General features: G+C 35.9%; 1 protein-coding gene across 3 annotated transcripts in view; it reads left to right on the forward strand.

Annotated features, from left to right (window-relative positions):
* The window catches only part of IMMP2L (inner mitochondrial membrane peptidase subunit 2), a 410,416-nt gene that overhangs the window by 136,283 nt on the left and 248,267 nt on the right, over window positions 1-25,866 (forward strand). The gene's annotated exons all lie outside the window — the stretch shown is intronic.

Here is a 25,866-nt window from a genome sequence, read left to right on the forward strand (position 1 = left end):
AATTTCACTCTGACTAAGCAGATTCCTATTCTTCCATACTTTGATTTATATCAGAATAAATTTTGTGGTCTCTAATGAAGAAATGTTCAGTGTGTTTAATTTTTTTATTTTTAAAAAATTATCTGAGGTTTGTGTGAAATCAGCTTTTAAAATACAAATATAAATGTACTTGGGGTGGATTGGATCTTTTGGCAAGCTTCAAGTCAGTTAGGACTCAGAAGAGTGAGGTTGGAGAGTGTGAGGATTTGGCCAGGTTTGGGAAGAGCGATAGAGTTTTGGCAGTTTTGCCAAAGTAAGTGAAATGGTTTAGACGTTTTTACTGATGGCTCAGCTAGGAGGCAAGTCTAACAGGTAGCCAAGGGGAAATTTATCTGTATATAGAACTTGGGCTACGTAACCAGGGAACCGTATATTCCTGTAATGTTTTTTTTACAGGATGAAATGTTGTCCTGCTGAAGTCAATGAGACCTAGCAGAGTTTTTTTTTTTCTTACATATTGTAAAGATCTTCTATAGAACACTGTGATCTAACCTGAATGTACCTTTGATATTTTACTGTTTCTTTCTAGTTGCTTAGTTTCCAGCTGTGTGTCTCAGACTTTCTGAACCATGCAAGGATTAAATATACTGCTTGAAAAGTATAAGTGCATAGAGAGTATCCTGAGTAAAACTGCATGCTACCCACCTTGTCAGTGGTGAAAAACATTTCATCTTTGGCATTCATGCTGCAGTCATATGTAACTAATCCTGAATTTAGTGTAGTGAACCACACAGTCACCCATGTAGCATGTTTCTGCCTGGGTGAATCATAACTTACTGATCTGTTTCCCAGCATTAGGTATGACAAATGAGTAGGAGAAAGTTTGGTATCCAAACTATCAAAGAAATGAAGGCATACATTTCAAAGTGTTAATTAAATTTAAAGCATTATTAAATATTTTTAGGAGCTTACTTTTGGGCTACCTTTTTTAAAATGTGTGTTTTCATTCTTTATCCAGATTGTTCTAAAGGAACTGTATAAATTCTTGGAATTGTGAAACAAATTGATTCTTAGAACATTTTTGATTTGCAACCATATCTACTAGTTCTGGTGTCTGTCCCAGAATCAGTGAACAAAAATATTATGACACCATAAATTTCAAAGTCTCCTGTTTTATTCAACCAACTATATAGATGTTAAAATTACAAATTAACGAATGAAGAAGTCTTAAATTTGAATAGGAGTAGTAAGTGCCTGAGAAAACTTTAAAGTATCATCTTACTGGAGCTCAAGAATAAAATTCAAGCCTTTCAGGTTGTCCAAATCTGTGAAACCTAATGTATGTGTACACTAAAAATGTCTGTGCTATGCTGACAGGTTAAAAGGGCTTATAATGGCGAAAAAGGTTTACTTACATCTTTATAGACTGAAGTCTTTCAGTGGTGCAGAACTGGAAATGCAGTATCATGTGATGTTCAGCTCATGAGCATGGAAACCCAGGAGTGCCTGTCAGTATTTAATGGCTGTACATTCTCTCTGCTTCCCCTCTGCCTCCATCTGTTTGCTAGAATGATTAGATGCTTTTTGAATATTCTCAATTAGGTTAGAAGCTTTTTAGGCTTTTATCTACACTGTCTCCCCACTGATGGTGCCACTCAGTCTACTTTTATGTAGGCTGACATCTACATGGGAACAGCTTTCTGTTTCAGAAATGCTCAGCCCAAGCCAGCAATGCTCACAGTGGTGGTGGCAACTCTTGTAAAACATCCTAATGTTTTCAGGCCTAAAACTTTCTTTAGGCAATGTGATATCATTATTCTATCATTATCCCCACTTTTTTCTGCATTTTCAATATAAATTATCCAACATAACATCAGCTGTGAAACAGTTGCATATTTTAATTTAAAAAAAAAAAAAAAAAAGAAAAAAAAAGTGAGCAACAAATGGCATCCAATTGTCAGATATCACATCTGTGTCCATTCCATATTATAATATAGTTTGTTATGAAATTCAGTCATCCTCTGATCAACAAATTTAATTACAAATATTCTGAAGAGAACGCGACATCCCACCATTGTCTTTTGAATCTGTGGCAGGCATTTTTTACCTGCAGGCTGCTTGCTCATGTGAAAGCAAGCACATTTTACATTTAAAAGCACTTCAGTTTTTGCTTGGAGTAAATTCCTCTTGCAGCTGGCAAAGTCAGGATGACCTCAAGGCTTTACGAATAAATATGTTTGTTATATTTTCATTTTACTAAATATGGAAATTGATAAACATAAAAATTGTCCTTTAAAAATAAAACACCAAATATACCCCAAAATGAAAACAACCACAAATTAAAAATAGCTTCTTTCTACTACGCCAACTTTATACTTTCATGTTGCATATATAATTTTTAAAAATCTCATTTATGGTTGTAATACACAGCTACAAGTCTCCAACTTTTAACTCAGCTTAATCTCTATGATTTTCAGAGCTGCATTTATAAGTAAAAGCACTTTGTGCTTGTCTTCTTATGGGTTTGTCTCCTTATGGATTCATGGCCAACATTTGTGAGATTAAGATTTTAATTTGGCCTGTTATGATGAGTAGTAAAATAAAATGTAACTGTTTAATCAGCAGTGAGTAGTAGTGTGTATGTGGTAAAGTTTACAATTTTGTTGGGCAAACACAGTAAAAAAATCTGTGTTTTTTCTTGATTCAATTCGTAATTGATGGAGAAAATGTCTAAAAATGCAATTAAGGAAGATTCCTTTTGTTTAAATTTCCATTAAATTTCTTAGTAGCATCTTTACAGAATTTTTTTAAAAGATAAAACTATTGATGGTGTTATGTAGCATAAACGTGTTTGGTTTGAACATTTTGAGTGTGTTGTTTTTGTTTTAATGCATTTTCAGTCTTCCCATCTATTATTTAATTTTTTTTTTTATAATAGCAGATTGTGGTTTGATTTAAAGTGTATAATGATTTTAAACTCTCCATAATGACCGTTTTAGAAATCTGAGCTGCATGGTAGTTCATTTACTTCTGATATTAATTAGTTGAGTGTGTTTGGTCGATAGAAAGCTGGTTTTCCACTAAATTCTATTGATTTAGGCAGCATCCACTAGATAGTAGCAATGTACTCCATTTAATATTGCAACATCCAAAGATTCTCATTTATTATGCTTTATTAAAATATATTTTACTTATTATCCTTTTTGTCTACACAAGTCCAAATCATATTCCTTCCTCTCCTGCTGTATTCCAAAATGGGATTACCTTTTGAGGCAGCTGAGATTCTGTAGGCTCATATATCTTATCAAAAATAATTTCTGCATCTATCACAATCTTCAAAAATATATTACAGCTAATGGGCTGAGTGCATTATGCAGTGTCTATGCTAACACGACTGTGCAATCTCAGCAAGAGACTGAGACTGAGCTACTTTAGGCATCGTTTTTGCACTTACTAAGAAAATCACCTGCAAAACCATAATGATACAGGTTTTGTCTATGGGTATTAAATGTGTACCAAAAAACGCGGACTGCATATCTGCAGAAAGTTGTTGTTCAATTCCTTAGTCATTGGTATAATTTTTAACGAGGACATAGTTTACAGATGTCTCAGGCTGTTTGAGTTCTAATGATTTGGACTGCCTCATTAAAACTTCTAACTTCTGATCATGAATTGTTTGTTTGCTTGTTTGTTTTTCTTGATGGAGCAAAAGTGGAGACAAGAATATTGATGTAACAAGAAAGTATCTCTGTGAGCTTAAAAAAAATTATCAGGGAAACTTGGATAAGAAGATTGTTTAATAGTATTTAGTCAGTTAAGAACATCACAACAAATAATTGATGGCAAGGTTTAAGAAGATATTTCTGTGCCTAAACAAATGAATATGAAAGTAACATCTGGTTCAGTTCAAGACAGGCACCTACTTGTTGTTTGCATGTGAACTTTCTCAGCTTCAACTGTGACTAGGATGATCTACTCCATGTCCAGGCTTAAAAGCAAAGCCTTCACATTTGTGTAAAATAATAATAAGCATATTTATGTATCTGCTGTCAGGGAACAGCAAGAGCAGGGTAAGTTTGTAAGGGGGACAAGCTAAGAGGGCGCCATGCCCACATTGAGGGTTGCAAACGTGGGAGTAGAGCCACGATTGGGTATCAGGGTCTATCGACAACTCCACACTCAGGAGCATCACAGAGTCCCGTCAGCAGCAAAAGCTGATGGGACCAGAGACAGGTCTGGAGACAGGCTGTTTGAGATATCTGCCCCCAGCATGGCTGCAGCAGGGACTAGTCAAGTAAGAGGCTTTGTTCTTCAGTTTAATAATTTGCTAATCTGTTCTGAGGCTTGTATCAACACAGGGTTTAGTAGTATCTAGTACCTGATCTTTGTCTTTTGAATGCAAATTATAATGCCAAGTTTTTAACAGCGGTTGAAAACCAGGATGTTAGTCCCAGCAGGCTTTTTTAAGCACTTGGGGGTTTGTAAAAGGGGGTTCTTTAATGAACTGTTCTGGCATCTTTGTTTATGTACATGGATTAGATGGATTTAAGAATTTGCTCCAGTAGAATCAGTGAGAGGTCATGAATTACTTCTGCCAATCCTTTTTCTAAAAAAACCCCAAATAACACAAGCAAATTGCTGTTTGTAAAACTAGAAGTGTAAGTTTCTGTCTTGCCCATTCAAGCCCAAACTGATGTACATCTGAGATTTTAAATAATGCTGGTAGCTTTGTGTGATGATATTTTTCCTCAGGAATTGACAGGCTAAGTAGACAAATTCTAAATCTTCTTTCAAGATTATAGTAATGCTATAAAAATCAGTTTATTTGTTTGAAATTTTCTCACTTCTAGAGAAGTAAATATACACAGAGAATTGTGTTAAAACTCAAAAAGAATCATACAAGGACCAAAAAATTTGGGGGTACAGAAAATTATCTAGGGCTTAATTGGGAAAAATGTTGCCACTATTTTCCTTTCACTTGATAGTGATGAGAAATCTCTGACATTACTATCACTGCCTAGATCTCTGTATTTTTGACAGTGGTGATCTTTCAGCTTATGCATTTCCATTTCTTATATCTAACCCCATTTTTCTTTTTCTCTTACCTGAGATAATAAAGGTTGGGGATTATTGGTGTACTTATACTACCATAAAAGTTAAAAAGCTACTGATAATGAACAAATAAGGGCCGAGAAACTCAAGAAATAGTTAATATCATGAGTACTTTGCTTTCTCAATGACTTTTCACCATTATCATTCATTCCAATAATATGTATTTTAATGCGTCCCCTACATGTATAAAGTTCACAGAGGAAATGTTTTTATTTTGCTCTGTTTCTTCAGGTCAGAAGTGCTCCAATGTCAAACTACTAACAAAAGGAACCTTTAAATATGTCCAAGCTATAAATTTTTCTTGTGGATCTGGTTTGATTTTTCAATTTTGTGTGCTGCTTTCACATTTCCAGCCTGTAAAACCAATGATATGGGAATGTTCTTTTTTCCTGGGATTATTTATTTTATAAAATCATAAAATCACAGAATGCCTTGGATTGTAATGGCCCTTAAAGATCATCTAGTTCCAACCCACCCCCTTGCCAAGTGCAGGGAACCTCCTGCTTCCATTTATTTCTGAACTTATTAATTGGAGCAGCAGGATTTCCACATAGTAATGCAGTGTGGTCACATCAGCAGGACTCTGCAGTTTGCTATTCTCAGATAGTGTTGCTATTCTCAGATAGTGGTTGAATTATTATAAGCATCACTGAAGAGTTCATGTGCTCAGTTTGAAGATAATGCTACATTACAGCAAAGAAACAATACCTCAGTCTAAGAGAAGGCACGTTTCTGAATCAGATAATGTAATGGCTGGGTAATTTTGTGTGAATAGTTCTGCTGTGTTTTGTTATTAAACCAAAGAAAAGACAATACAGACTGCTTATTTAGGGTTAAGTCCTGTGTTATATGTGCTCTTCAAGTTTGTAAGCTAAAAGTCTGCTGCATGGTAATTGTACAACATGGCTGTGACTATTATTTCCAAACACCTGAGTGACAGTATTAAAACATTCAATATGTAGAGAATTTACCCTTCTAGTATATGAAAAAAACTATACTTATTGATGCCTTTGATTTAGAAATACCCATTAATGAAAAATTAGCATAGTATGAATGACTCTCAGTCTTTTCAGAGAAATGAAAGAATATCACTTGTAATAGTTGCAGTTAGCAAGACTAATTTCTTCTCTAATGATGTGAAGGTTTACAGTGTAGTGACCTATAAAACTGACTCCCATCCAAACCTCCTGTTTCACAGTTGCTACTGGACTGTTTGCCTAGCAACGTACTTAATGGACCCATAGGGAATTAAGATTTACAGCTAAATGAGTGTAGGATGCTGAAGAGGAAGACCAACAGTTTAGGTACAGGGAAAGTGAAGAGAAGAGAGCATTTTCTCTGGCAGAATCCTGAAACAGAGTCATTTTGCACAGAAACAGATGCTTCATCCTTTTCTTCATCCTTTCACTTGCTTTCTAAATGTGTATTAAAAAGTTTCTACTATAAGGGTAGGAAGGTAAGCATCTGTTGACTTTATTATCTTAAAGTCTAATTTTTTTTTCTTTTTATGTCCCTCCTCCAATTTGTCTTGGATGAAAAGAGTGTTAGAAAGTAAGATGAGTAAGACAAAAAAGGAAAAAAACCTGGCAGAAATAAGCAAGTGAATTTCTGCTGATAATGGATGCCCTTGATTCTGTTTGTCAGTCTTTCAAGAAAACTGCTATCTAATAAAGGTTTTCTATGAGCTTGACCACTAAATTAAAAATAAAAGAAAAATGTCTTTCAACACTTTATGTGGTGTCTTAGGTGATATCTTAGATACAATCAAACCAGAAATCAATTCTTTATATGGGGAGGTAATACTTTTAGACACTTGAAATCCAAATTAAGTTTTAGTTAATCTTTCTTCTTAATCTGCCTCCTAGATACAAATCTCAGTTTGTTTTCTTCAAAAGACATGCTGTCTTATTTTTTAAAATTTATTCAATGTGGGGTTTTGCAGAACTTCAAGCCCTAGATATGGCAAATATTGTTGGGTGATCATTTGCATTATTTTTTTCTTCATATCTTATACATCAATCTGTTAAACTAAAAATACAAAACCTTTTTATTGTGACCTTTTGACACTGTATTATAACATTGAAACAGAAGGTTCTCTATATTTTAATTTTTTTTAATTAAAAAAAACTGTACTGTTTAAGCAGTATGCTGTAGCTCAACAGTAGTTTGAACTCTGGGACTGAAGTTGTGTGATTTTTAGGATGTTGGACTAGATTATGTCAGTAACTTAATACCACTTTGAAAATCTATTAGTACTGGTGTAAGATAATCACTGAGCTCATTCCATGCACAACAAATCAGGACACTAGGGCAATACTATTTTTTATGCAGTACTGCAAAAAAATGTTCATAGTACTTCAGTTTTGCTCAGGTCTGAAAATGGGCTGCTTTCATTAGCCATGGAGTCAAAAGGCAAAAATGGTTACCCCTCATGCATAACCCTCACTGCAGGTTGTGTTCATTGTCCTCTTCAATACCTAGATTTCCTTGTGAGGAAACCAGAACAATAATTGGGGAACCTCTGTGGGATATCCAGATTAGACTATGGATTATTCATGTTTTTTCTTCCCTGTGGATGACTGAAAACTAACTATGATTGAGAAGGTCTTATCTCTTAAGAGTCACTTTTGGATCCTGGGCATTATGAATGTGGAAGTTATGCCTTAGATTTAGCTTGTTTTATCTGCCACCCGTCCCCTCAGAAGTTTGCCTCGTTTGTTACTATTGATTTTTCTTCCCATGAATCTAAAGTGGAGCACAGAAACATTCTGTTGTATTTAGTGTTTTAATTACGATTATCTGAGAAGGTTTATGTACTTTAGTAATAAAAATACCCCTACTGGGGTTAGATCTGTTTAGCTAAATTGTCTTTCTAGAAAGAAAACATTCCTTGAGTAGTCAGAATCATAGAATCATTTAGGTTGGAAAAGACCTTTAGGATCATGAGTCTAGCCATTAACCCAGCACTGCCAAGTTCACCACTAAACCATGTCCTCAAGTGCCACACCCACATGTCTTCTGAACACCTTCAGAGAGGGTGAGTCAAACACTGCCCTTAGCAACCTACCCTTGACAATCCTTTTAGTGAGGACATTTTTTCCTAATACCCAATGTAAGCTTTCCCTGGTACAACCTGAGGCCACTTCCTCTTGTCCTGTCACTTGTTACTTGGGAGAAGAGACCAAAGCCCCCATTGCTACAACACCCAAGCCTCTTTTTTTTCCAGGCTAAACAACCCTCAGCCTCTTCTTGTAAGATTTGTGCTCCAGACCTTCACAAACCCTGTTGCCAGCACCCCTGGGTCCTTTTCTACCGGTCTACTGTCCAGCCACTGTTCCCTCAGCCTGTACCATTGTGTGGGGTTCTTGTGACCTGTGCAGGACCCAACCCTTTACCTTGTTAAGCCCTACGTAATTGTCCTTAGTCCATTGATCCAGCCTGTCCAGATCCCTCTGCAGAACCTTCCTACCCTCCAGCAGATCAACACTCCCACCCAACTTGGTGCTGCCCATGAACTGACTGAGGGCACACTGGATCCCCTCATCCAGGTTATTGATGAAGGCATTATTAATAAATTCTTTGCTCTTTTTTTTTTTTAAAGCTAGTCAGTGCTGTCTAATATTTTTATATTCTCAGCATCATGGAGAAACATTCTTTTTTGCTTTCTATAAACATTGGCAACTGGCAATACACTTTGGAAAAAGGTACGGTGAATTCTGAATTTTCTGGTATTTCCAAATAGAAATGTTCTTTTTTGCATGTGTGGAAAAATGTGTGACTGAGAGTTTAGTGTATCTACAACCATTTCCTTCAGAACAATATATACTAAACCCAAGTTGTAGACTGGTATGATACAGGAAAGGGCTATGATTGATGGCCCAAGGTAGCCTGAAGAATTAAAAAATTTAAATAAAGAATTCAAAGAAGATATGTGATACAATAAATTCATAAATTTTTTAGTTTTTCTAGGGAATGCCATGAGAAGCCTGATCAAGCTGTGAAGGTAGCAATTATTTGAGCACAACAATATTCACAAGTCCCTACAAATCAAAATGATTCTGTGATTAATTTCCAGTAATTTAGAATAAGAGAAAAAAAATCTGTCTTTTTTTTCACAGAGGCAGCATCCATTGTAGCGACTGAATTAAAATATTTATATTTGGGTTAATTTAGTCATATATAAGCCCATAATAAAAATGAATGATTTGTGAAAACTTTGCAGGAAAACAAACTAGAAAATATCTATGACAATTGAGGTTTAGTGGCACTTAGAAAGGATTTTTCACATATTTTGACTTAATCAAAATGTGACAGCTGTAAACTGGGGTCACCTTCTGTTTCTGTAATTGTTCAGGCTGCTTAGTAATAAAATGCTTTATAGAAGCAAGTAGATTGTTTTCTCACAAGACTTTGACACGTGATTTATTCCCTTCCTCAAATTCTTTTTCTTAATTAGTTGGTCTATACAATAAAATAAATATATATATAATTTAAAGTTCTAAAATGTATTGCACTAATCATGACAGTGTTGTATGGCATTCTGCATCTTATTTTCAGTTAAAAATTTCTATGCAGAGTAGTTACAGAATGGAACAATAATTATGCCTTTAGTTTATGATCACAACACTTATGTTACTATTGCAGAATATATTTGTCATAATTTCTTGTTTCTTCTTCAAAAACTTTTCTTCTTTTGATACTCTAAGTCCCTTTCCTTCCTTGTTAAAAAACTATTCAGGTTCTTTTAATAACTAGTTGTAACTGGAGCAGAAAACCAAAATTTGGCCTTTTGCTAGACACAGCTATCAAGCCAGCACTAATTATACGAATACATACATTTCAAATATTAAAAAATTACCAGATTTTCAAGATTATGGGTTTGCTACAACTTAAGAAAAAATAAATAATGCATATTTTAATCTTTCAGAAGAGACAGAGTAGATCTAAATTTCTGCATTATTTAAGAAAAATAACAGACTCATCCCTACAGTAAGACTTTCTCAAAACCAAATGACACCTAAAGTATTACCATGGAAATGTGACAGGCTCCATTAAAATTGCCTTATTGCTATTGATTTTGTGCAGATGGTGCTCAGATACTTGGATAGTAATTCTGAGATGAGACTGGAGAGATCAGATAAATGAATAAGGTAGAGAAATCTTTTTTTAGTATGGAAACTCAGTATGGAAATTATTATCATTATAATATTTGGACTGTTTAAGAATGGCACTACTGAAAAGGAGGAAAATTTCATATGTAATACCAAATTATTTTAATGAGATAGTAATGGAAAACGGAGGAACTCCAGAAAAACAGCTAAGGTGAATAGGCAGTGTAATGGAATGTAAAATTCATTAGTAACAGATGAACAGAAGAAGTAGTAAGTTGAGGTACCCTAAGAGTTCCTAAGTGAATTCATTAAATTTACCATTACCATATAGTCAGATAGGATGATGAATACAGGGAGAGATTTTCTTTAGAAGAGAGACTTTTAAAACTGCAACTATTTCATTTGGTCAGTAGTTGAATAAAAATGTTCTCTGGAGAAGTGTTAAAATGTAATGATTGGTTTGTACCAATTGGAAGGTAGTTGAATTGTGCTGGTTGCTGCTTCTGGAAACACAAGAGCAAAGATGACTTTAAGAAATTCAAAAACCACAAAATTATAAACTCTGTAGGGATTAAGTTTGTCTTTTCACAGTATGTGTACTTAACTTCTGGGACACAGGGCATAACTGATACTGAAGAGAATTACTCAGATATAAAATACTCTTGTTATTTGCTTATTCTTTCTGCCTTCTTTTCCGGAACGAATTGTGACAAGTGCAGATGTACTGACAACTGTAAATAAGGGATCTTTAGCAGACATGTTTTGCCTGTGTGGCTCCCTTGTAAAATTGAAGCTACATCTGAGTCTATGTGTACTTAACCATACATAGGGGGAATTAATAAAAATAGAGCATAAATGCCAGTCATTTGAGGAAAGCAAGAGCAAATTAAATGTATGCTAGGTGGTAAATATGAGGTGTTTCTTCCTTGCATCTGCTGTGTAACACCTGTGCTATTTATTAATATAAAGTCATTAGCAAGCGTTCAAATGCTTTTCTTTAAAAAAGTGATTTAAAATAAAAGATAAACTCTGGTTCACCTGAAATTCCCATTAATTTTCCTTGTTACACAAAAGTTGGTAATTTGATTTTATGATAAGACCATTCTCCTAAACCTCTGTCTTGTTATGTAGCCATTGCATGTCCCTTTATCAAAACAGAGAAAAGATTTAGAGAGATTTATAAAACTCCTCTAGGTTTGAAACTCATTCTCTTGAAACTATGCTCTTTCTCTGGCTTAGTTAATTTTAATTCAAAACCTGAAAAAGTTTCATGAAATTACTTCTTTTGTGAGTTTCATTTTTTAATGTATCTGTGTTGTTTAGCTTGCACATTGACGGCTAAAGTGATACCACGGAATTCATACCTTTATGGTGTTAAATTTCAATGAAATACTTTCCAAAGGCTAGTTCCATTTTTGTAGCATCCTTGTAGTTGGTACAGAAGACAAGTCTTTTTTGAGGCATTCAGTTTAGGCTGGTAATTAAAGCCATCAATTTTATAACTATTGCTGTTAGCCATGTTACTAACCTTTTCAAACTCTCTAATCTAGAAAAAACCTCCATTATCCTATGTAATTACAGTTACTTGATTTCTAATACAGCCATTTTTACCTTTTCTGCTTTTTGTCTTTTGCTTACACAAAAATTTTATGTCACTCTATGATCTTAATATCTAGATGCTGCATGGTAGCTTAACTGACTGTAAATATAAGAGCTATTATTTCTTCAGCATTAGTGTTAAATCTAGCAATACATATGAAACAAGTTATTGCATATTTCCCAAAATACTTTGCCAAGTTGCATATACTTCATAAGACACTTCTGTTTAAAGTACATCAGGTTTTTTTGATGTGTGTGAAATTTACTGATTGTTAGGAATGAGAAATTAATTTAGTATGGTTTCCCATTGATAAAGCTACTTTTGCTTTTACGTACTCGGAGTCTTTTGAACACTTGAGTATCTCATTTTGAATACAGTTGTTCTTGATTTTCACTCTGAACAGAATTTGATGGAGCAAATGATGCATTGACTACAGCACTCTGGTTCTGAGTTTGTAGGCACTTACATGCCTAAGTATGTGCTCAACTTTATTCTAGTATCTAGTCTTAAAGTCAATGATTGCAAGATTAGAAAATTGTGAACATGACCTTACATGAATTAACTATGTAAGGGTAATGGAAATGCTGATCTTTGATAGTTTTGTTGTTTTAAATGAGGGAATCAAACTTGTACCTTCTATTGTTTGTAGTAGTTGTATGAATATGAAATTATTGGGAATCAATCCTTTGGTTTTAAATAAAAGGAAAAAACCAAGAGTGTATGAACTAACTAGTTGCTCTTAATAATTGAGAGAATTGTTCAGTATAATATCTTGAGACAATATGAAAAATGAGATTTCTAGTACACAAAATTTGAATAAGCAGTACAAAATATGGATCTATCTCTCCTGTTTTTAACTAGATGCACTATATTGTGTTGCACACAAGGGAAAAATATGCTTGTACTTTATAAAGCAGTAATTCATGCTGAGTGGATATGAGCAGTCATTCAGAGAACAATTGATTTTACAGTATTGTAGACTGGGTTGGAAACCTGGGCATTCATTGCAGGATATGCTTTAAAATTTATATATAAAGTTCACATTAAAGTGGCTGTTTTAATAGGAAAATATTTTAAAAATTATACTGGACCATCTTAACTGTGGAAGAGGTTTTTTTTTACCAGTATCTACAAATCAACAGAAATCTCTGTAATGGTAAAGTATATACAGTAAAAATATAAGAAATTACCAAATATATTGACTTCCTGTTCTTAAATAAATTGGTAAGAACTATAAAAATTTTTAACAGCTTTCATATTTCCTAGAGTAATGCAAAACATTTTAAAAGTTCCCTTTTTAGTTATTATTTGACTATAATATCAAAGTCTGAAGCTTTGTCAGAGTTAAAAAAAAGAATCATAGCATAGTTTAGATTGGAAGGAACCATTATAGGATATTTAGCCCAACCCTGGAGTAATAAACAGGGATAATCAACTAGATTAGGCACTCAGAGCTCTGTCCAGCCTGACCTTGAATGTTTCCAGGGAAGGGGCATCCACCCCCTCTGTGGGCAACCTGTGCCAGTGTCTCATCATGCTCACTGTAATGAATGTCTTCCTAATATCTGATCTAAACCTACCCACTTTCAGTTTAAATCCATTACCTCTTGTCCTATCACTACATGTCCTTTTAAAGAAGTCCCTCTCTGGCGTTTTTGTAGGCCCCCTTCAGGCTGCTCTGAGGTCTCCCTGGAGCCTTCTCTTCTCCAGGCTGAATAACCCCTAACTCTCTTAACTGTCTTCATAAGGGAGGTGCTCCAGCCCTCTGATCATCTTTGAGGCCCTCCTCTGGACTTGCTCCAACAGGTTCACATCCTTCTTATGTTGGGGACCCCAGAGCTGGATGCAGTACTCTGGGTGGGGTCTCACCAGAGCAGAGCCAAGGGGCAGAATCCCCTCCCTTGACCTACTGGCAATGCTACTTTTGATGCAGCCCAGGATATGTTTGGCTTTCTGGGCTGCGAACGCACATTGCTGAGTCACGTCCAGCTTCTCCTCCTATGTGTGGACTGCTCATATAAGAAAATAAATGGTGGCTTCTCTGCAGTTGAGATAAATGTGAAATTTGACTTAAGGAAAGGGGTCAAGGTAATGATGCAGTTGAATGTGTGTTTAGTATGAAATTACATTAAATAAATTGTACTTACTGGTCTGACTACTATGAAACAGGAAAAAACTGAATCTGCAAGAGAATGGAGATTTCCTTCTCACTTATCTCACTGGTACTTTAGTATGGAATTAAAAGGTAGATTCTATGGGATAGAAGGAGGAGACTACATAAGTAGAAGATTTTGAACAAGCATGGACTTAAATATTACAAGTTCTTCCATCATTAGCAATTTGACAAAAGAAAGGGACTATTGCTGCTGTAGCATGATTGACTTATTAGTTTGAGGAACAAGGATTAATGGAGACCTATACGAGTCAAGACTTTAAGAAACAGATGCTGTAGATATAACTTAAGTCTTTGCCTCTTATATTTTCCATTCAGTTTCTGAGGGAAGCTAAGAAAATACCAGGAATAGAGATATATGTAGAGCTTAGACTCTCTGTAACTGGGGTTAAAATTTGGCACATGCTTTAGGAGAGGATGTCAAGATCACAGGCATCAGCTGCAACACAGAAGTAAGAGCTGGTAGTCACACAAACCTACTAAACTGGCTTTTTGTGAGAGAAGGATGCTAAACTCAAGTTAACGTAAATAATTATTGTTTTAAATAAAAGAATACAACAATATCAGAAGGTAAAATGAAAATAATTGTTGTTTTTCAAAAAAATGTGCTTTCCGCTAAGGTAGCATGGCTAATTAAGGTGTGGCTCTCCTGAATTGGTTCTTCAAGACATCATAAGATTTTGACCCTGGTCGGTTCTGTCGATTTGAATGGTTATTAGGATCTCAAAGGTGAAGCACAGCTTGTTCACTTTAGTGAACAACAGTTCTTTTGCCTGTGGATAAAAAAAGCAAATGATTTCAGTGGTGTAGAATGTTTGAAGTCCTAGAGAAAACTAGTCAAAGTGTCTGTCAGCATACATCAGATCCAATAAGTCTACCCCTGATCAATTCTTCTTGCCTGTGGTGGTGATGTGGCAATGAGAGTTTATTTTGTGCTGAACAGGGGAAAGAAAATGTGAAAATAGTTTGGGAAAGTTCTCTACTGAAATTTTTAAACTATAAGCTATTTTTTAAGCTAGGAAAGTTTTACATATATAGTGATTGTGAAATTGAACCACTAATCACCTCACATATTATTATTTATAATACTCTTATTGGTAGGATAATCTTAAAAATTCTGTTAGAGATGCTGGATCCTATGAACTTCTGTATGCTGGCAAGTTTTTTATCTTTAATCTGGTAGAACCAACTTTGGTGCATTGTAAGACTCAGAGAGGCTCCTGTCCTGGTACCATAAATGAGATATTGCTGTGGTTCTGTTTCCCAGGGGTCCAGCAGTGGTGAGGCTAAGCATACATCCTGCACAGTCAGAAGCACACACCATCCAGTACACACATTTAACTGACCACACAGACCAACACAGAGAGAAAACAGTTTCTTTATCAGCACCAACATAAGCACACAAACATGAACAGCATGGATCGCCTGATCTTGTTCCCCACATCCAACTGACCAGGACTGGAGTTTGCTCCAGCGCCAGGATCCTGCTCCATCCTGGACCTCCCACAGGGTCACAGCCTTCTTCATGCATCCACCTGCTCCACCATGGGCTTCTCCATGGGCTGCAGGTGGGTCTCTGCACCCCGATGGTCCACCACGGACCATCCCATGGGCACAGCTGCTCCACCATGGTCTGCACCACAGGCTGCAGGGCCTCAGCTCTGGCACCTGGAGCACCTCCTACCCCTCATTCTGCACTGACCTTGGTGTCCACCTTGTTGTTCACATGTTGTCTTTCCACTCTTCCCTGGCTGAAATTTTCACTGCACAGAGACTTTCTCTTTTTAAATATGTGATCACAGATGTGTTACCACTACTCCTGATGTGCTCAGCCTTGGCCAGTGGCAGGAAGCCCATCCTGGAGCCGGCTGGCATTGGCTCCCTGGGACAGAGGAAGCTTCTAGCAACTTCTAACAGAAACCACCCCTGTAGCCCCCCTGCTACCAAAACCTAGTCACAGAAACCCACTACAATCACCTAGTCCAACCCCTGTGCCATGGGCAGGGATATCTTTCACTAGCTTAGGTGTCCCAAACCCCATCCAGCTTTATCTCAAATGCTTCCAAAGATGAGGAATACAAGACTTGTCTGGGCAACATGTTCCAGTGTCTCATCACTGTCATTATAAAGAACATCTTCCTAATATCTAATCTAAATCTACCTTCTTTCAGTTTAAAAGCTCTTGTCCTATCACTACATGCCCTTGTAAAAAGTACCTCTCTGGCTTTCTTGTAGGCCCCTTTCAGGTACTGGAAGGATGCCTAAGGTCTCCCTGAAGCATTCCCTTCTCCAGGCTGAATGACCCCAACTCTCTCATCTGTCTTCATAAGGGAGGTACTCCAGCCCTCTGATTGTCTTCACAACCCTCCTCTAGACCCTCTTTAGCAGGTTCATGTGTTTCTTGTGCTGGGGGCTCCAGAGCTGGATGCAGTACTCCAAATGGGGTCTCATGGGAGGAGAACAGAGAAACTGAGTCACCTCCCTTGACCTAATGGCCACGTTTCATTTGATGCAGCACAGGATATGATCAGCTTCGGGACTGCAAGCACACATTGCCACTTCCTGTCCAATATTCGTCACCAAATCCCTCCAAATCCACCTTTATTCTTTCCTTCCGCCTTCTGTTCTTCTGCCTAAGACATCCCATAATATATTTTATGCAATCTCCAAATTCTTTTTCTTCTCTGTCTCAGAATAAATCTGAACACGTCTTCATATAAGAATTACAATTAGATTGCAAAGTGTTTGGGGATACAGTTTCTTTCCTTGAGTCAATTTGGTGGATTTCAGATCAGGGACAAGAGTCAAATCATTACGTGGTGGTCTCAAGAGTGTTATTATAATGCACTTTGTTTTTCCACCTATCACTATTAGGATATTGTTTAAATTAGAATTGTAACATCAGTTTTACTAAATATTAGAGAAAGTTGGCTCTTTAGCTAAAAGGCAAAAAGTTTTGACCCCTCTGTATTTACTAAAAGATAAAAACATCTGTAATTGACTGAAAAAAAAATCACATATCTCCTTAGCATCTTTAACTTAAAACATCATTAGAACTTGTTGGCACATCAGGAGAATGCTTTGAATGCTAAACACTTGCATAGGTTAAAAAACTGGTCAGATGAATTCATGAGAGGAGTCCACAAAAGGCTGTTAAACATGAAAGTACATGAAAGTTTCCCTGCTAGGGAACTTCAACCACACTGACACCTGCTGGGAAAGTAGCACAGCAAGCTGTGGGCAATCCAGCAGGATTTTTCTGGAATCACAGAATCACAGAATATTCTGATTTAGATGGGACCCACATGGAGTATAACTTCTTAAACCAGGTAATAGACAGCACTACCAGTGATACTGGATGTGGTGGCCACCAACATAAGCAAGCTAATGTTGATTGAACTGGACTGAACTGCAGTGATCATGAATTGGTTGGAGTTTGTAGTCATTAGGGATTTGGATCAGGTATAGAGTGCAGTTAGGCCCCTAAACTTTAGGAAATCAAACTCACAGCTCTTCAAGGAAGGCAAGAGATTTGGCATGGCTGACTAGGGACCTTCTGATCGAACTAAAGGCAAAGAAGAAAATGCACAGGCAGTGGAAACAAGGACAGATGATCTGCAAAGAGAATAGAGAAGTTCTGCTGTATAGGGATGGGGTGAGGAAGGCCAGGGTGAAGTTGGAACTTAATCAGGTAAGGGATGCAAATAATAACAAGAAGGGCCTCTACAGAAGGTACATTAATCAGAAAAGGAAGGTCAAAGAAGTGGCATGGTGGCACTTCTGCTGATAAACAGCATTGGTAAATTGGTAACAATGGATGAGGAGAAAGCTGAGGTACTCAACAACTCTTTTACCTCATTCTTTAATGGGCACCTCTCTTCTCACACTTCTGGAGTGGATGGACAGCAGGATGAGGACTGGAGGAGCAAAAGCCCTCCACCATAAGTAAATATCAGGTTCATGACCACGTGAAGAACCTGAATGTACATGAGTCTATGGGACCTGAGGAAATGCCTCCCAGAGTCCTGAGGGAATTGATGATGTAGTTGCCAAGTCACTCACCATGACATTTGAAAAATCATGACAGTCAGTTGAAGTCCCAGATTGGGAAAAAAACATTGTACCCATCTCTAAAAAGGAAAAAAAAGAGGACCCTGTGAACTACCGACCTGTCAGTCTCACCTCTGTGCCTGGGAAGGTCATGGAATAGATCCTCCTAGAAGCTATGTTAAGGCACATGGTGAACTGGGAGGTGAATGAAGCCATCATGGCTTCACCAAGGGCAAGTCCTGAAAGGAAGTTGTACAAGGTGGGTGTTGATCTTCTCTCCCAAGTAACAAGGGACAGGCTAAGAGGAAATGCCCACATTTGCCAGGGTGAGTTTAGGTTGGATGATAGGAAAAATTTCCTCACCATAAGTCTTGTCAAGCATTGGAACAGGCTGCCCAGGAAGTGGTTGAATCAGTCTCTGGAGGTATTTAATACATGTATATGTGTTGCTTAAGGACAGGGTTTAGTGGTGGACTTGTCAGTGCTGGGTTAATGGTTGGACTTAAAGATCTTTTTCAACCCTAAGGATTTTATACCTATGAAGGTATAGAACAAAACCATAATCCAAATTAATGAAGTTTCATAATAATTAACAGATTTTCTGCAACATCAATTTCATGCTTTTGTTTGGAAGAGAGATTATCTCAGTTGGTTAGAGCACGGTGCTGATAATACCAAGGCCATGGCTTCAATTCCTGTGCAGGCCATTCACTGAAGAGTTGGACTCAGTGATCCTTGTGGATCCTTTCCAACTCAGAATATTCTGTGGTTCTGTGAAATTGAATCTATTATTCATGGTGATGGATTTATTCTAAATTTTTTATATTCCAGAAAAATATATACTAGTTATAGCTAGTTATTCATGTCTGCATTGGTAAAAAAAGAAGGAAACACTCTTATATTCAGTTTCACTGTCTGTTGCTCTACATTTATGGAAAAAATCATGCCATTTAGATAAGTAGAAGAGCATCATAATGAAAGTGGTAGAATATGAGAAAAAGCATGTTAGAAATTCCTAAGGATTTAGCATAGAAGATCTACTTGAAACAAAGTATGGTCACATGTTGAAAAAGTATGGAAATAGTTATCTGCATTATGAATATAGTTTTAGAATTTAGACATTTAAGAGGCCTAAAAGGCTACTGAAATTGTAGCATCTCTGCAAGAAGAACTCTTGGATCATTTAAAAAGAAATAAGAGGATATTTCTGAGCAAAACTTTGGAGTCATTTCAGTTGAAAACATTTCTTCTTCTCTGTGCAATTACACTGCATGTGTGGTCTCTTGGCATAAAGTTCCTCTGCAGAATTTTTCGGGTTGAAAGATAAGTAATCTATTCAACTTCCTGCTCAAAACAGGGTCAATTATGAATCAGATCATGTTGCTTATAATTTTATACAGTCTTGAAAACATTTAAGAAGGAAAATTTTCATAACATCTCTGTGCAACTTATTCCCAAGATTGTTTTCCTCATAATTAATTATTTTCCTATTTCTAGTTAAGCCCCCTTCTCCCTAATTTCTGTTTATGATTGTTGTTGCTCATTTTCCCTCTGTATACCTCAGTAATGTGCCTAACTGTCTTCTCAGTAGGCACCTCCTAGATACAGGAAGGCTGCTACTTATTCTTTCCAGTCCTTCTTTTTTTCCCAGATTGAACAAGTCCAGTTGCCTCAGAATTTCTTCTCAGGGCAAGAGCTCTAGCCCTTGACATCTTGGGAGCCTCCTGATAGCTTGCTGCAGTTGATCAGTGTCTCATACTGGGGGTGTGGGGATGTGGGTGGGGATCCAAAATCGGACATAGTATTACAGAGGTGTCTAATAAGTGCTGAGTAAAAGGGAGTTATTTTCCTCCATCTTCTATTAGTTTATTGTTAGTACAGCCCAGTATCCTGTTAGCCAGCTGCGCTTAGGAGCCCTGGATCATTTTCAGCAGAGCTGCTCCCCAGTGAGGCACTCACAGGTGTGTACTCATTCAGGGGTTCGTCCATCCTAGGTGTGGGACTTTAGATGTCTCCTTGCTGAATTTCATGACAACTGTTGGCCTAATTCTCCTGCATTTCTAGATGCCTCTAAATGGCAGCCTTGTGGTCAAATATATTGACTGCATTCTCCAAATTAGTGTTGTCAGATTGATAAGGATTTTGTCTTCTCCTCCAGGTCATTGGTAAAGTATTAAGACAGATTAAATCCCAGAATAAACTCCTGAAGAACACCATTTGCAACTGGTCTTTAAATAATACAAATCATGGACCACTACCCTTTGAGTGTGGGGTGATGTTGTCTAGAGTACTGTGGCTAATACTATGTATTTTAGCACCTTTGTGCAGACAATCTAGGTGGGAGTGATATTAATGAGCCTTTCTGTCAATCTAATAATGTTGAAATGCACTTGGAGCCAAACTAGAAAAGCCTTGAAGTGCTGCAAACTACTTTATGGACTTCCTAATTCAGATCTCTGCAAATTGCATCTGAGAGGCATCTTTACATGTAAATATATCCTCAGAGACTCAACAGATTAGCTCTGTTTTAGATACAGATACCCAGTAGGCTTATTCAGTTTCTCTTACTTCCAAGTTTTCAGTGAGTTTTCAATTAGTTTACTAACAGTTGTAAAATGGGTTAAAAAAAAATCATCCTTTTTTTTAAGGAAAAGGTTTCTATTACTGTATTCTGACTGACTCTTTTACATCAGTCAGTATTTTTGTATATAACTTAAATATATTCACTTGTATAACAATATTAAACATAATCATTCCTACTTTCCCTGTTTTCCCACTTTCCTCTTCTTAATTTAATTGGTTTTGGTTTTTTGTTATCCCCTTTACTCCTGGTCTTCCCTTCCCTTTTTCTTCAACTTTTATTCTGTGTGGCAATGATTGGCTCCTTTTTGGTGGAGTAAGCTTGCTTTGGACATGATTTAGAACAAACTTGAATGCATTCCAGTGTCTTTTGTTGTTACCTTTAAATGGATTTTTAGTTAATCCTTTAGAATTAATTATTTTTAAAGAACTTTGAGGCTTCTTAAAAACAACAATTGAAATTGCTGTGGTGCTGGTAATATTTAGAAAAATCACAATCCTTAACTGGTTATTAGTGGCATTATAATTGATACTGTTAAGCAGCTCCTGGAACCTTGAGCTCTGCCTTTAATTAGAGGCAGTAGTGTCTCCTTCCCTCTGAGATTTCTTTATGAAAGTATTTTGCTTAATAACAAGGGTTATCAGCTTCCAATTGTCTTCTGAATGAAACCTCCCAAATGACACTACCTGTCACTGCCTTCCTCATATTAGACAGAATTTCCAAGCATGCTCTTTTTTCATTGCTTAAGCACTTTTTATCCCCACTTTCTTATAAATATTTTTGAACTGCTTGTTTTACAATTAGTATTGTAACTTTTTCCTTGACTCTTGCTTAATTGTCTCAGACCATATATAAATTATAATTTGTCTCCTAAGCATTATTTTGGAATAGTCTGAAAAATTTTTGAAATTGAAACAAATAAAAAAGAAAGAAATGAAAAAAAGTTAAAGCCTCATTACAGTTTTTCTGTAATAAATATTTTTGACCAAATCAAAGTACATACACCTGCTGTCTTGTCCTTCCCCTCCATTTTTGTTAAGACTTAATTTGTCTTAATTTGAAAGTTCTGGATATGTATATTTCATGGTATCTTCAAGCTTGCTTGTTTTCTTTGACTGTTTCCTCATGTCTTTATTTTTAATTTTTCTCATTTTCTTATAATACTGTCACTTGTTGAAAATTTGCTTCCAACTACTGAGTAGTGTATTGCTACCTTTAATTATTGTGTCTCCAGGATGAGCTGTTAGACAGTGTCTTCACTTGCTCCTTTTTAACTGTTTTTCTTATACCTTTCCTCTATCCTGCTTTTCCACTTCACCCTCATTAAAATTACTTGTAGCACCTCTTTGTTCATTCAACTTATTTTTCTCACATTTATTGATCTGATGATGTTACAAACTTGTTCTTTTAGCAATTTTTCCCTCACTGGACACATTTTTACAACTCTCAGAAGGTTTGTTCTAAAATATTTGTACCATCCTATGTAAGAATTTGTTTTCTACCTTTGACTTTTCTACCTTTGAGTATCTAAAGTTTCTGATTTTTTCTAAAGTTTTCTGATTTTTATTTGTAATACTTACGTGGCCTGTACTTTATTTGTTAGCAACATATTATAAGGTTTGTAATTTACCATTTTTTGGTTTAAACAATTTTTTTCCTTTCTCAGATTTTCTATTTTCTGAGTATTTATGAGATACTTTCCACACTCTTAAGTTAAGCCCCTATTCACCATAAAGTCACCACATTATACATAAAGTTTGGAGTATGTAGTGTAAGTGTTCTAGCAAGAGGCATTTAGATTGTTTTATACACATCCAGTATGATAGAATGTTAATTTTGGCAAGGGAAAAATAGAGCCCTGTACCAGAATGATAAAGAAGAGACACTGATAGTGGGAGAACAGTGTTGCATGTTCTTGCAAGACAAGAGAACTTCCACGCTGATGTGGAAGCAAATAATTGAAACAAAAAGAAATTTTCAAATGAAGGAGAGAGAAGGAGGAAGAAAACAAGTTAAAGCCTAAGAAATTTTATAGGATGATAATTTATAATTAGAGATGAAATGCAGGACCAGACTCTTGCAAACCTTTTAGGTAAGGAGGAGTAAGAATCTGAGAGATACCTATATTGTTTGTGGTATCTTAAAGTAATTTAAAATATATTTTATGGCATATTGTTTCCTTTGTAGTTAGATAATATCTGAACATACCAAAAATTCCTTTCCTGGTGTTTAATTTCCTACACTATCCAGTATTTCTTTGATGGTTATGGAATTATTCAATCCTGAAACTGGTGCTCTCTACAAAATATTATATTCTAAGCATTGTAATTAAATAATATTGGTTTTTTCCATTTTGTCTTAATTAAAAATATATGTAATGTTTTCAGTTAAATGAATGACGTACATTGCACTTACACTGTGTTTAGTAGGGCTGTGCAGATGAAAATTTGTGAGGGCTCTCAGGTTGGTAGGTTCATGTGGCCAGGCTTTGGGTCATCCAGGGGCACACTTTGTAATGTCCAAAACACTTTGACAGGTTAGAGACTAGGATGTTAAAGTCAGTGGGAATTACACACCTAAATGCTTTTGCTAAATGAGGGAAGTACTGGTTGATCCTTGTCTACCACTCAATGTGGTAGAGGAAAAACCCACAACTCTTTGACAATATATTTCTGTTTCTTTTTTTCTAAACTCTTAGTTAATTGCAGGAGGTTTTATCTTTGGTGTATGTGTGTTGGTGGGATATGTTTTTTGGTATATAGCTTATAAATTGTTATATGCTTTTGAAAAGGTTACCTGGATAATAAGACTATTCTCTTTCTGTTTTTTTCTCTTTCTAATAATCCAGACATTGTAAAAGTTACAAATAACTTCAAATTACTCTACCTGTAGTCGACATCCTCCATTTAAATCGGCTTTCCTAAGACCAAGGGAGAGAAAGGGAGCGTTAGTTACCATAGTAGCATTTAAGCAGAGCTGATGCTGAAGTAGGTTGGAGAATAGACTTTTCCTCTGGTGACACTTGAAATTTATCCTCAAATCCACAAAACAATTAAGGGTTTTTTTGTTTTTCCCTCTTTTCTTTAAGAATTATAAAATGATAACAAATATCGTAGGCAAGGATACTCTGTATGTAGCCTGGGAAGTAAGGTACTCTGACAGTAGACTAGTTCATAGGAGCTTTAGAAAAAGATGAAGTATTACTGAAGTAGAAAATAGGTAAAAAGGAGGGTGGTTGCTGCTGCTGTGATTTTGTGTAAGAGCAAACAGTAGATTAATGCTAAATTATGGAAAGAAATGTAAAGGTTGGAAGTGAGGCTGAATTTCTTGGAAAGAAGAAAAGAAAATAATTTTTAATTGGACTTTTAACAGCCTGAAAAGCAACAAGGTGAATTGGACATAATAATGTAAATATAAATTTACAAGTGTTGTGACAGTGGACAGTCCTTATTCTGGATTTGTCATACTAAAAGTCTGTAATTTATCTGGATACAATTCATCCTAGCTTGGGTAATGAAATCCTCTTACACAGCTGTAGAAGAAATGTAATTGAGATAGTGATGTGTGTCATATATTTTAGGTATTGATAGTTGAACTTTTGCAAGCAGGTGTTTTAGGAAGAAGCATTGTTTCATATTTTGGAATACATTGTGTGACACATGAATATTCAATATAGCTCTTAGTTTGCTAAAAATGGGCATGCATTTATCATGAATACCTACAGAGCAATTATGAAATAAATTATGTAAGACTTTAACATCCCATTTTATATTAATTGTTAAGGGAAGATTAAGTTAATCTAAGAGACTACAGTTGATAGTAACAGTTCGATTTAATTTAATCCTTTTATTACCTGGTATGTAAAGAAAAACATAGCTGATTACCTGTAATCTAATGATGGTTTTTGCTTTGCTATAGTGAGATTAACTTTAAATTGTTGGTTTTTATTTGGCATAGTTACTGAACATTTTGCACTTAATTAAAAGGGATAATTCTTACTCTATTTATAACCCTTACATATTCCATTTAAATGTTAGAATATATAGGAGTAGATGACTTTCATCATCTGGTTCTGTGGCCTATAAAATCATTCTACCATTATGTCAAAGCATCTTTTATCTGTCTTTAATAGTCTTTAGACTGTAACCCACTTTCTTTGGTGCTAAAAAGGATTCAGTTGTATGTTTTTAAGGTTAGCTGATGTTAATGCTAGAGACAGAAACAAGAAGAAATTATAAATGTTAACAGCACAAAGTAAAGCCTAATACAAAAAAAAAAAAGAATTTCTGGCAAGATTCTGTCCTCAAATGTTGTTCACAACAGCCATCTCAAGGAATCTGACTTGTACTCACATGCTAAATGACAAAACTGTAAGCCCTTTGACCTGTAAAATGTAGTATATAAATGCTGAAAGGTTTTCTTTATAGAATCTAGATCTGGACTGGAAGAAATGTTTATAGATGAAGACATCAGCACTGAATTTGATGTAGTTTTGTGATTCAAAAATGTTATGGCTATTTGGAGCACAGTGTGAAATTGTCATCAACACAGATAACGAACAATAACTACGTAAGGGTAAGGCAGATGGAGTTGTTTTCCACTTATCTAAACTGTAATGTTGAAAAGAACATCAGCTATTTTAGGATCCAGAATAGGCCATCTGCCCAAACTGCCTGCCCTTTCAGCTTTATCTTACTCCCATATTATTATTTTCATTTGAATTTAATTACATTTTTCTGCTTTGTTTCCTTGAGAGATACTTCATCTCATTAGCTGATCAGCTTGACATCACATTTTAAGGTCTTTCTTTAATATTTTTTATTTCTCTATTCAAATATTTTGCCTTCAAATATGATGTTTCTTTGTTAATTTTTTTATTTAGTCAGACAACATCCATCCATTCTGGCAGTGTTGAAAATGATGTGATGAAGAAGCCACAGGGATCATGGAAGAGAACAGAGCATTTGTATCAGGGCAAAGAAAAGGACTCTAGGAAAAAGAGTCTAAAAATAATTGAAGCTGGGAGACAGAAAAATAGGCAAGTGAGAGAGATTTGCAGAAAGCATTTTTTAGCTGCCAGAGGAATTTAATTTGTAGTTTTCAGCTTTGTCTGAAGGAAGGAATGACTTAATAAAAGATTCAGCTTTGAAGGTACTTCAGTATAACTGCAGCTTTATATCTCTCTGAGAATATTGTAGTCAAGTAGGTAAAGGTACACTACATTAATTTAAAAGGTTTTTTGAGTGTTCAAAAGAACAAG

This window comes from Myiozetetes cayanensis, unplaced genomic scaffold (genome assembly GCF_022539395.1).
Source record: "Myiozetetes cayanensis isolate MyiCay16 unplaced genomic scaffold, myiCay2020 scf3, whole genome shotgun sequence".
NCBI lineage: Eukaryota > Metazoa > Chordata > Aves > Passeriformes > Tyrannidae > Myiozetetes > Myiozetetes cayanensis.